The sequence below is a fragment of the Gobio gobio genome (assembly GCF_949357685.1).
Source record: "Gobio gobio genome assembly, chromosome: 9".
Taxonomy (NCBI): domain Eukaryota; kingdom Metazoa; phylum Chordata; class Actinopteri; order Cypriniformes; family Gobionidae; genus Gobio; species Gobio gobio.
Genome location: NC_137115.1, coordinates 7,392,175 through 7,406,125, shown reverse-complemented (window position 1 = coordinate 7,406,125; position 13,951 = coordinate 7,392,175). Strand labels below are relative to the sequence as shown.

Here is a 13,951-nt window from a genome sequence, read left to right as displayed (position 1 = left end):
ATTTCAGAAATCTGGTCACCTTACCTAAACCACGTATTAATGTTTAATATATTATTTTTTAAATGTAAACGAAAAGAGGCAGGGTGTTTTATTCTTCGTTTTATTATAAATATATAAGATAATCAATGTAGGCCTAGCTACGCGTTGCCTGAACCACATTCGTGTGGCTATTATTATTATTATGTTTAATTTTTATTTTTTTATGAAATGAGGCAGTGGTGTTTTATGACATATTTCGTACGCGAACTTCTGACTTGCGTCCGTGACTTACCAAGTTTGACTCCAGACAACGAACTCCCGAGGACGGGAGGAAACTAGTCCGCCTACTATGCTCTTGACAGTATCACTCAGTATATATTTGTATATGTAGTGCAGGCAATGCATATTATCTTCAATGCATGTTTATAACAAAACGAAATATAAAAAACCCAGCCTCTTTTCGTTTACATTTAAAAAAACACACACACACACATAATATAGGCTATGATTATCACTGTAATAAATTAAATATGACACAAAACACAACCCAGTCTCTTTTTGTTAAATGTCAGTTTATGTGTGATCATCAATAGCAAATATAAAAGTATAAGTAAAAGGTATAAGAAGCTATACAATAAATAAAGCAATTCAGTCAAAGTCAGCGCTAGGAGACTACAACGGTAAGGTTTAATATCGTTAGCCTCATAGCATAATTGCCTAAGTCATAGGCAATTATGCTATGAGGCTAACGATATCTTAAAAATATAAAGTTATGGAACTTCACTTTGCCCTCAGACAAAACGATCTGTCTAGGAACAAATTATAGATTAATGAGAGCAAAGATCAGCCGTTAGATCTACACAAGACGAGACGGTTTAACCACTACAGAGACATCAGAGCCAGCGGCAGACGGCAGAAGGACTGGCCGAGGAAAGGCGCCTCTCGGCGGGCTCAATGATCGATTGAGCGCCGCTGAACCACTGGAACTCACAACTCCGAAAACGGCAGATCAAATTTACAAAAAAAGGTGCTCTCTTTATAAATAAACCACAGATTTGAGCTTTAAACATCTACATTCACTCCTGAAAAGGACTTAAAACTATATTTTGTAAAACATTAACACTACCAGAGGACTCTCGCTAAGACCCATTCGTTTAGCCACCAAAGGGCCAAGCTGGTATCAGACTTTTGCCGAATCCAGTCGGTAAGACAGCGATAACATCTTTTTTAGATATAAAGGCTTCGAGTGTTGTTCTTTGCTCGGGTTTTAAGGAAAATAAATCGCTTAAAACAGACGCGAAAGCTGATTCGAACGAGTGATGCTCCACAGCAGCGGAAAATCTGCTTCAACGTCGCTGCGCTGTCGTCATCCTGTAAAGCCCGCCCCAACGTTTCTGATTGGTGCCACGATTTCTAGGGTTTAGAAATGGGTTTGAATGGACTCTTTGCCAGACTACTTGCAGAGCAAATCTAAATTTGCCGGAAGTTGTCTGGGTTTTCCCAGGCTACCGTACCATGAGTGCAGCGGCGCAATGATATTACACAGCGCCTGAAAATAGGCTAACTTCCATCAACATAACCAATGTGACAACCTAATCTTCAGTGTATTCCGGTTCAAATAGATAAGGTTCAGGATCTGCACCAAAGTAAATATCTTCTGAATCGTCTCTCAGAAATGTCTCCATGCTTTCAAGGCACGCTCCCTGTGCAAGCAGGTGGTCACGTTGGTTATGTTGACGGAAGTCATTGCGCCGCTACACACACACACACATGTCTGGTTCACTATCTTTGTGGGGATTTTCCATAGACGTAATGGTTTTTATACCGTACATACTGTACATTCTATCCCCCTACACTGCCCCTGCCCCTAAACCTACCCATCACAGGAGATATTCTGCATTTTTACATTTTCAAAAAACATCATTTAGTCTGATTTATAAGATGTTTTCCTCATGGGGACCAGCCAAATGTCCCCACAATGTAGGTGATCTCAGGTTTTACTATCCTTGTGGGGACATTTGGTCCCCACAATGTAATATAAACAAAGGCACATACACACCCACACACACACAATAAATAAATAAAAACATAGGTTTTAAATGATAAAGCTATATAAAAGTATTTGGACACTTTCAGCAATGACACTACACAGGCCTATACTTTTTGGCTATGCTGTATAATAATTGACAAAATGTGTGAAAGTAACATCATCTCATCCACAACAGCAGCATCAGTCTGAACAACAGCATGTGGTTGTTCCTGTTCCAAACCGAATCTGACTCGCGTGTAAGAGTCTGCATATTTTAGCGGCATCACAGCCTATCTATAGCGACATCGACAAGTCTCGACCCCAAACCCCCCGTACCCCGACTCGCTCCTCAGTGCACCGGTGTCCCATTAACACATCTGACTCCTGAAACGTGGCAGGAATGGCACTAGTATCACACACAGAGACATTATTCCCATACTTGTGTTGGGAGGAGCTGGCTGAAGGCACATGAAGTATCAAAACATATCAAACATCGCTGACAGAGTCTGCCAGTCATTCAGCACTGATTTAGAGCAGAAATTCCCCTGTGGGGTGTTTCAAATCTTTTGTTGCACATAATGCAATATTAATGAAGTAAAAGGTCTCTTGAAGAGAGTACACTTTCACAACATTTCTTAACACTCTACACTATTTTAAGGTGTCCTTGTTACAGTGTCAGGTAACACTTTATTTTAAGGTGACGTAGTTACACATTACTACATGTAGATACTTACTATAGTAAATAATAACAGTTAGTTATGCATAATTAACAAACTAACTAACCCTAAACTTAACCGTAACTCTATAATAAGTACATGTAGTTATTAATGTTACTCAGTACTTATTTGAGTAAGTTCAATGTAACTACGTCACCTTAAAATAAGTGTAACCCAGAGTCATTATTCAGTTTAGTACTGAGTAATATCAATGAACGCACTTTAGGGTTAGAATTAGGGTTTGGTTTAGAGTTAGTTGCATGTAATTATGCATAATTTACTCTTACAGTAAATGTAACAAGGACACACTAACATAAAGGGTAACACTTTATTTTATAGTGTCCTTGTTACATATGTAACATGTAGCTTTTATAGTAAATTATGCATAATTACGTGCAACTAAACCTAAACCAACCCTAAAGTAAGTAAACATTGTTCATTAATATGAATAAATAATTACACTGTAACAATGACACCTTAAAATAAAGTATAAACAAATGGACTTTGTAATAATGTCAAATTAAAAGTTGTACTTGATATTTAATATTCATTTAAAAATTTTAAATGTACAAATTTACAACATCATAAATGTTTAATTGCATATAAGTTTTGAAACACATGACAGAAATGACATAAAGTATATTTTAGTTTACCACAGATGCCTGTCAGTCCGTTCGAGATATTTCGAAAACAATATAAGTCCTTATGAAATGACTGCCTATGATCTTGGTTGTTGATGAATCTGATTCTGTAGGAAGGGTCTTGTCCTTAACTCTCACTGTATTTCATCACATGCTGCTATCTTAACTATGGCATGTTGGGCCATGAACTCCACACAGTACCGTGAGACCGATCTTATGACCACAGCCGCAGCTGTTGCAACCGTGTAAGACTAATACAGGAGGATCTCACACACACACACACACACACACACACACACGCACACGCACACGCACACGTTACTTTCCATAGACATAATGATTTTTATACTGTACAAACTGTATATTCTATCCCCCTACAATAACCCTACCCATCACAGAAACAGGGCCAAAATGTCCCCACAAGGTCAAAAATGACTGTTATCTCTATCCTTGTGTGGACATTTGGCCCACATAACATAGGGAATACCAGGACACACATACACTTTCAGTGCCATAAGCAAGTATGAGGAACATTAAAAGACTCAGGTAAGCTTCATCCGGTCTGCTGTTATCGTTATCAGCATTGAGAGTTTCTTCAACTACCAACTTATAATAACTTGATTAAGCACAAATGAAAGAAATGTACAGCAGCCAAAAACAATAACAGCACCAAAAGCAGCTTAACTTTCTTAAGGTTTGTGCAAATCCTCCATTCGAGAGCTAAGCGTAATACCTAAACGTGATTCATATTTAGCTGTGCAGTTTCCATGTCAATCTGAGAGTCTTGTCATTCTCAAAGCCATCCAACGTAACCCAACACAAGGCATCTATTACCTACCTTTATTAAGTGTATCCTTGTGCAGAATCAATTATTCCCTCAGCAACAAACTCTCTCTTTCTCCCCCCTACTCTCAGCCAGCTTATTCTCTGACTGACGCGCACTGGCCGGGACATTTGCAGTATTATTATGGACTCTGATAGGGGAGGTGGTCAGCAAGCCAATTGGGTAAAGCCAGTGGGATGCCCCATATACAGAGGGTGAGAGAGTCTCAATTGGCAGGACGCAAACAGTTTACTATCATAACACAAAATACCCAACAATATCTGAACATGTGGTATAGTGAAAATAAGTTGTAATGAGGTATTTTTTGGACCTCTGAATCCAAAAATAAGAATTTGAGAGAAAATCACAGTTTCACTTTTTTGGTCTGGCAGCTGTTGTCTCGGGCTTAACACCCTAGTTTAAAGTAGCTTTCTGTCCAACAGTGAGGTGTGTCTGCTTGTTTTTTAGGCACCCTGCCCATGTCGAAACCGAGCCGGGGTGATGCCCAAACAACTCAAACAGGTCACAAGACTCTGCCAAAATTCATTAGCCCCTCAGCGTGACATGCAGGTGGATCGACGGGGTCAAAATAGCACTTAAAGCCTCTAGCCGGGTATGTGTGTGCTCGCATTGTTGTAATTCTGTTATTGTTTAGTAGTATAGGCGGTATAATGGCTCAGATCGAGGAGGGGAGGCTTCTCTGGCACAAGGTGAGGTGTCCAGTTTATTGGCGAATGCGCCTATCAGCAGAATAGCAGCCAAGAATCCAGAGCAGACAGCTGGCCTTGGACGTCATGTGACACTGATGGACTAACAGACAGGCAGTGTGATCACATGACAAAGCAAAAAAAATTAAGTTTGCGTATACTGTCACACAAATTCATATCTTAAGTCTTCGGCATTGATTCATCGCTGAAATCCTGTTCAAGATAAGCAAATATAGATGTCACATACTTCCTTTCCTACACAGATAACCCATTATAAACCTTCGCCATGTCAACAACTTCACCTCCTTTTTAAAATAATTCATAGCTGACAAACTGGAGAGCGGATTCGTTTAAAGAATGATTAGTTAGTTCTTTTATCACAATTAAGAGACATTTTATTTAAAATGATGTTGCTATTTTTGTGGTGACATGAAAAACTGGCAATTTCTTGTATGCTCAGATTCACTTTTCATTCCGTTTTTTGATATCCCCAGTCCTTAATGACATCATCCACCAGGAAGTGACATCATCAGCAGCAGGAAAACAACAAACATCTGTAAGTATTAGCTTGAGGAGTTCTCTGATGTTTTGTGATACTAATGGGTTTAATTAATCACATTTACGGAAACGTCATTATATATAAACTAATAACAAAACTCGTTATTTAAATGCCTCCATGAGAAATTGCTCATTTTAGCTCTTTATTTTCTGCTGATTTTCTTGTGATTGTAAGTGCAAGATATAATTAATAACATTAAGGTGTCTAAGTTGGACCCTCGTTGTGAAAAAGTAGAAGTATTACATAAGCATACTTGCAAAAAGAGTACTTATTACACAAATGATGTACTTTAACAGAATATGCTTAAGTGTAAACTGAATGTATTCGAAATCTGAGAATGGCACCAAAGCAACTCCCTGTGTGTGTGTGTGTGTGTGTGCGTGCGTGTGTGTGTGTGTGTGTGTGTGTGTTACTGTATATATTAAAATATTAAAATGAGCTAATGAGAGACATTAAACTAGCTCTCTTCAAATTCTGCAGTGTATAAAATAAGTTTGAAAATGAAACCAAGGATAATGTACTGCAGCCACACACTTCTATCACTGCAGATCTCTATATCCAGTTACATTACACAGATAATGAGCCCATTATACAGCAATGTCACACATAAGTATGCACTTTAAATCACATGTTTTTAGTAAAAAGGGCTAAAAGTGCTTGGCAAATGTAAGCTAAAAAGATTAAATAGCAACAAAATAACAATGGACTTCTGATCCTTTGTATATTAATGAATGGACTGTTATCATGCTGAATAATTTAAACACGCTGCTCCTTGTGAGAGAAACAAAAAACATTTTAGCATACTTAGTGTTTATTAAGAAATTAATTTACGTATGTTTTCAGACTCTTAACTGCATGTTATTTTCAATTACATGAAAAGTGTACATTTATTTTAAATGCAATTCTAAATGTTTTTTCGCGACCCAGTTTGGACTCAAGTACACCTTTATGTAATTTCATAATTACTTCTATTATCTTTGAAATAACAAGCATTTTTTTGTAAACTAAAATATACTTTAATGTAATTTCTATTGAAACTTGTATGTCAATTTAAATATATACGTAATTAAACATTGTATTGATGAAGTTGTAATTGAGTACATTTAAACTTTAAATGTAATACCAAATAGCAGTTAGAATCATAATCAAGTACTTTACATGTATGTTAGTCAACACATCAAAGTAAGTGTACTTCTTTAAAGCATGACAAAATATTATTAAAACATAATGATTTAAAATGTACTTTAAAGTAAAACTATGTCCTTGTTACACGTGTTACATGTAGTCACTGTATTAATAACATGCAACTAAACCAAACCCTAACCCTATAGTAAGAACATGTAGTTTATTACTCACTACTTAAATGTATCATTACACTTTAACAAGGCGTTACACTTTATTTTAATGTGTCATTGTTACAGTGTAATTATATATTTAAGTACTGGGTAATATTGATTAACTACATGTACTTACTATAGGGTTAGGTGTAGGGTTCATAAAGTACATGTAACGTAAAGTGCTACCAAATAAAAAGTAACTTTTATGTACTCTATAAGTACACTTAAGTGGCCTTTTATTTCATTGATATTCTCTTAAATCACTTAAAAAAATAACAATACTTTCATAATTTGAAGTATACACTACAAGCGCACATTCAATACAATTAAGCGCACTTCTTTTCTCAAGAGCTTTTGTGTCAGCAAACCCACCTGCATCTGAAGAGGGCGTCCAGCTGATCCGGAAGATCCCTCGCAGACACTCACACATGGCAGATGACGAGATACACACTCACTGAACATGCATCACACGCACCACTACCGCGGGTCAGACCTCGGGCCGGGTCTCTGCCTGGGTCTGTGAGCAGATCGCTTCCAGCGAGCATGAAGGCGAGACGGTCACTGACTCGGGAAGAGATTCAGGAGGGGGTCAGGGATCGAGACAGAGAGTGTGAATTTGGCTTTCTTTGTTGGGGGGCATGTTGGTGTCAAAAGTGAACGAGAATGCGGTCATGGGTGGAGAAAAAAGAGATGGATGGACAGAGGCCGACAACAGGGAGACACAGGGCAGAATGCTGCATTAACTGGCCCTGAGAGTCAGCAGTTTGCGGCCCCTGACTAAAGCTCCTGCCTTTTGTTCTTCCGTGTGGTGGCTTTAGTCACGGCCTTGTTATCGGGCTTAGTGAGAAACAGCCATCAGGGCTTCTGTCAGACAGAGCTCAACAGCTTCCACAATATAATTAAAAGAAAAACACATTCCCTCACACGCAGTCACAAACAGGCCCGAACCGGCACAGGCCTCGGCCAGCACTTCCTTAACGGCCCCTGATTCCCAGAGTCTACATCCAGGAAAGAGGACCCGTCAAACATGCAACAATATGCATGATTATGGTTATTTTAAAATGGATAGTTCCAGTCGTGATTGGTCAAAACATCAGGCATGTAATATAAAAACAGCTGTGACACCAAAGACCACATTTGTTTACATGTTGTAACGGCCACCTTGAATACGTTTCATGATGTTAAAGGAACACTCCACTCTTTTTGGAAAATAGGCTAATTTTACAAGTCCCCTAGAGTTAAATAGTTGAGTTTTACCGTTTTTGAATCCATTCAGCCGATCTTTGTATCTGGCGGTAGCACTTTTAGCATAGCTTAGCATACATCATTGCTTCTGATCAGTCCATTAGCATCTCATTTAAAGACACTTTCAATATTTTTCCTATTTAAAACTTGACTCTTCTACAGTTACATCGTGTGCTAAGACCAACTGAAAATGAAAAGTTGCGATTTTCTACACCTATATGGCTAGGAGCTACTTTCTCATTACTGCGTAATAGTCACGGATCTTTACGGCCGTAAAGAAAAGCCCATGGCTGCAGCGGCGCAATGATATTACGCAGCGTCTGAAAGTAGCCCAGCTATAGGTAACTTTCAATGTGACCGGCACTAAGTTTGTGTAGTTGCAGAGAAAGTTTCAGGCTTGCAGCCGACAAATTGTGTTGTGGATTTAGCTGTGTGATTAGCCATGGTTCTGTGTGTTGTAAAGGGCTGTGATAGTAAGTCGAAGGTGTAACTACCACCATGTTTCACAGAATACCAACCAATCATTGCGCCGCTGCAGAAGATCATTGCGCCGAAGAGTCAAGTTTTAAATAGGAAAAATATTGAAAGTGTCTTTGGTCATTTTTTGAATGAGATGCTAATGGACTGATTAGAATCAATGATGTATGCTAAGCTATGCTCAAAGTGCTACCGCCAGATACAAAGATCTGCTGAATGGATTCAAAAACGGTAAAACTCAATTATTTAACTCTAGGGGACATGTAAAATGAGCCTATTTTCAAAAAAAAGTGGAGTGTTCCTTTAATGTTGTTGTGCCTTTAAGATAACCGCTTCTGTGGTGCACGCTGTTTGTATGTGAGCGCGCAGCGCATGCATTTTGAGTGTGAGGAGAGAGATGACTGCTCTATGGCCGACTGGTGCTTTATTTACAGTTTAGTAATGCTACTTTTCCCCTTTGATTTTGTAACGTTTTTCAGAGTGTTTTCTTTCCATTTTCCCCTCACTCTTTTTACATGTATGGGAAGAGTGTACTCTTTTGTGCGAACCTTTTATAAAGACTCGTGGGACTACCAGTTCATTTGACCAGTGTCGTTCTTCTCGCCTCCTGTTTCTTTTGTTTTTCATCTGGGCAGACTTCACCCTCTGGGGCCAGTTGCATAAACTTAGCCATTATGTTTAGACTATGTCTTAAGAACTAATTTGACACACTAGCAATTAGTCAAGAATCAGTCTAACTTTTCTGATTCAAATTAGACCAATCTAACTTTATATGTAACTGACTTTAAAAAGTTAAGAACAGTCTTGAAGAAAAAAATAGACGACTAACTTTTAAGACTAGTCCAAGCAGTTTATGCAACCGGCCCCTGGTTGACGTTACAATGTCATTGACTAAATCTAGAAGTTTGAAACTTGCTACACATGTAGTAATTGTTTAATAACGCAGTGTGTCCAAAAGGCCAGCAATGTATTATATGTGCGTTTATATTTCTAGTATTCCTTTTGAAAAAGTACAAATTAGCATACTTTTACTGAGTAATTATTACAGAAATAATATACTTTTAAGTGATTTACTCCATGATTTACTCACCCTCAAGCCATTCTAGATGTATAAGACTTTCTTCTTTCAGATGAACACAATCAAAGTTTATACAAAAAAAGTATAACGTAAAATAATAGCTAGACCGCCTTCCGTATTCAACGCAAATGTAATGCCTCTCGTTCAAATTGCTTACGCTACGTCTGACGCCATACTGTCAGTTAAGTTTTTTTCGTAAGTTGAAGCTTACGAAAGCCAGATATTTTACTTTATAAAGTTTTAAATATGGATCTTTTTCTTACACAAACCCATCAATTCACTTCAGAAGGCCTTTATTAACCCCTCGGAGCCGTGTGAAGTACATTTACAATGAATGGATGCACTTTTTTGGGCTTCAAATTTTGGGCTGCTATTCACTGCCATTATAAAGCTTGGATTAGCCAGGATATTTTTAATATAACTCTGATTGTGTTCATCTGAAGAAGAAAGTCATATACACCTGGCATGAGGGTGAGTAAATCATGAGCTAATTTTCATTTTTAGGTGAACTATCCCTTTAAGTATTTCATAATAACTTCTATTGTCTTTGAAATATGGTTAAAGTACTGCCGAATGTCCTGACAAGTATTTATGGTAAACTGGAATATATTCTGTTGAATTTATATATATTATATATTTAAATATATTTGTGCTTGCACATTTGGATGTAAGTTTAAAATGTAATATCAAATTCCACAAGTACTTCACATGCTTTAGGATGATAGTTAAAATAGTTATCAAAATGTTCACTTCTTTAATACATGACAAGATATTATTAAAACATAGATGTACTTTATATCAAAACTATTAATGCCATTATTACAAAGTGCATCTTTTAAAAGTCTTCTCAAGTGTGTTATGAATAGTACATAGTATTGCTATTAAACATCATGAGGGTGCTCTTTAAGTACATTAAATGCCATTTCATTTCAGTAATATTATACTTGAATAAATATACTTTAAGATTTTAAGTACATTACAAGTGCACATTAGATACAATTATAATATATTTCTAAGAATACATAATAATACAAAAAATTGCACATGTGTCTTATTATGAACTTCCACTAAAACACGTTTTGGACAGAAGCAGCTTGAATAATTTTAGTTTTTCTCGCATTAGCACCACAGAATCCAGGCTTGTGTTTGTAAACATATTTATAATTCATGCTCAGTGAATACCGTCTTAAAAATGCATGACTTCCTACAACAACTAAAGCTACATTTTTGGAGTTCAGGCCTGATGTAAGACATCAGCCACATTAATACAACATTAAATGCTAAAAAACTTTGTAGCAAATACTTGATGTATAGCCTACCTCTGTGCAGGACACGATAACATGATGCCTTTGACCAGAATGTGTGCTGTTTAACTGCTCAAATCATAGTTTTGGCGCTGTTGTATTTATCCTTAGGCAACAATCATACCGTACAGGTATAAAACAGCTTCACACACGTCTTTTCAACCACACAGCGTCCTTAGTTCTGTCACAATAATTCATAATATCGCAGAAGTACTGGGATAAAGGTGTATAGTTCATATATGAACACTGATGTCTATAGGGATCAAAATAGAGTAAATCATTTTGTAACATCAATTACATTGTTACTAGGGATCGACCGAAATGGATTTTTTAGTGCCGATGACCGATACGGGCTGCCGATTTTCTTGAGCCGATATTTGGAGCCGATACTACTTTTGCTCCCTCAATTTATATCTTAAAAATGACACAATGATCATGATGATAACAATTTAAAATGTACAATTTAAAAAAGGAACATTTATTGAACAAAAAAAACAATATTGAACAAATAGTAAAAACAGGCGAGGTAGAACAAGAAGAAAAAAAAAGAGTTCAGTGGTGAAAATAAATATTTAAGCATAAATAAAATAATTACACTATTGCACACAGTATCAACAAGCAAGCAGCATAATAAAGTGCACACTGACTGTACTATACTTAATTTTAAAACTATTTACAACCTAGTCATTTAATGGTTATACACTCTAAAAAATGCTGGGTTAAAAATAACCCAAGTTGGGTTGAATATGGACTAACCCAGCAATTGGGTTGTTTTGACCCAGCGGTTGGGTTAAATGTTTGCTTAAAACAACCCAATCGCTGGATTAGTCCATTTTCAACCCAACTTGGGTTATTTTTAACTTAGCATTTTTTTGAGTGTAGGTGCAATCTTGCTCCTACTGTCCAATGCTCCACGTGAAACTTCAGTTTTTCGACCTTTTACCATTGTGTCAATTCTCAATTGATTTTGATTAATATGCGCGAGGGAGGGAGAGCAAGACAGTTTGAAGACGGTGAGAGCTGCCCTGTGGACGCCTGTCAGTAAATAATGCAGGGAAAAAAATATCGGCGAACGCAGCAGCCTTGTATCGGCCGATGCAGATACACGTAAAATATACCGGCCGATATATCGGTCTAACACTAATTGTTACGCCAGTAGGTGGCGACAAGTGACTGTTAAACTGTGTTCGTTATTGAATCATACAAGAGATTCGTTCAAAACAGTATTTATTCAAATGAATTAAACATTTTTAAATAGACTGCAGCAATTAACATTTTGCCAGAACCTCTAATGAATTACATGCTATTTTGTTTAGTTGTCTAAAATTGTATTTATCCATGCAGTTCTACAGGCAATGCAATCATTTGTTTAACAGGACATTTATTAACATGCAGTGGCACAGAGAGATACAAAAAGTGAAATGTTCTTTACAAACCCTATGCACAATAGCTGTTTTGTATCACCATATGATAAAAGATCATTCTCTTACATTAAATATAACGTTCTTCTTCTATGCACAATCGTAAGTTTATCCCAAATACATATTTGCTATAAACAACTGCTTCCATGTCTTCATAAAAGCTGACTTCCTGTCCATTCTCAGTGGGTGTCCTGAAATGAAAGATTAGAGAGGATTATGAAGGCAGACATGATTATGAATAAGAAACAAATGAAAAATAATGACGGAATATATCTGACAAAAGTGTAGACGTCAATTAGACCGCCAATTTAGATTAGAATCTGTTGCGTCATTTTGAGGGTGTACAACCACATCACACCTCCACCCATCTTCCCATGGGTGCTACACACACCCACTCTCTGTAGAATACACACACACACACACACACACACACACACACTTGTGCTGTAGAGGCGTCCCCAGCGGCAGAGTTTGAGCCTATAGTAAGCAGGCGCTCTGCGAGGTTTGGGGAGCTGCTCTGGATTGCTGTCTGCACCCTCGTCACCACACCGGCCCACTGACAGGACCGGATGGTAATTGAAGTGCAAGAGGCATCACATTCACACAGACAGAAAGATACAGTCTCCAAATCAAATACTGCAGATGTTGATATGCTTGAGAACCCAAAGGTTGTAGATTGATTTGGTAGCTATCAGCATTTCGCCCTTATGTAAAGCACTTAAACTCTGGTTACTTCAAAACAATCGTTCCTGTAGTCAAATGTACTGTTAGTCACTTCAAAATAATGTGTCGGGTATATATGAATAATGTCAACATGAAGTCATAAACAGGTCCATAATTATACACTACCCATCAAAATATATTTTGAAAGAAGTACCTTATGTCCTCCAGGGCTGCGTTAATGTGATGAAAAATACAGTAAAAACAGTAATACATGTTACAAAATATTATTACAATTTCAAATAACTGTTTTCTATTTGATTATGTGTGTAAAATGTCATTTGATACAACGCTGGATCATTACTCCAGTCTTCAGTGTCACATGATCCTTCAGAAATATAATGGAAATAGTGATATTTTTTATTTAAACAGAAACCTTTTGTAACATTATAAATGTCTTTACTCTCACTTTTGACCAATTTAATCCATTCTTGTAAAATAAAAGTATTCATTTCTTCTTAAATGAATACTTAAAGGTGCAGTGTGTAATATGTATGAGGATCTATTGACAGAAATGCAATATAATATACATAACTATGTTTTAGTGGTGTATAAAGACCTTACATAATGAGCCGTTCTGTTTTTCTTAACTTAGAATGAGCCATTTTTATCTCCATACACCGCGATCCCCGGCTTACACTGCATTCACACCAGATGCGACTTGCGCAAATAAATCGTGCAAAGTTGGACGCTTGAACATTTTGAGTTTACTCGCTTCATTCGCGCATGACATTCACTTCAACACAGACGTGAATTCACGTGATGGGAGGGGCTTCTGCCAGCCGGCTCGTCTCGTTGTGAAATGGCTTACATGGAGTGTTTTAAAATATGGCGAATAAGCTCAATTTGCCGGCTTTAACTAGCTTGTAGTCTCAATAGGCTGAATTCAAAGTGATTGGGACACTTTTTCCAAGT

The 13,951-nt window shown here is 37.3% G+C and overlaps 1 protein-coding gene across 6 annotated transcripts in view; it reads right to left on the bottom strand.

Annotated features, from left to right (window-relative positions):
- The window catches only part of prx (periaxin), a 29,235-nt gene extending 24,891 nt beyond the window's left edge, over positions 1 to 4,344 (bottom strand). For 2 of the 6 annotated variants that reach the window (XM_079825855.1, XM_079825854.1), the window contains exon 1: positions 4,204 to 4,308. The gene's annotated coding sequence lies outside the window, so the exon portion shown is untranslated. Of the gene's footprint in view, positions 1 to 3,377; positions 3,594 to 4,203 lie in introns of those variants that run through there. The other 4 variants (XM_079825852.1, XM_079825856.1, XM_079825857.1 and 1 more) reach the window with 4 other exon arrangements.
- Between the last annotated feature and the right edge of the window lie 9,607 nt (positions 4,345 to 13,951).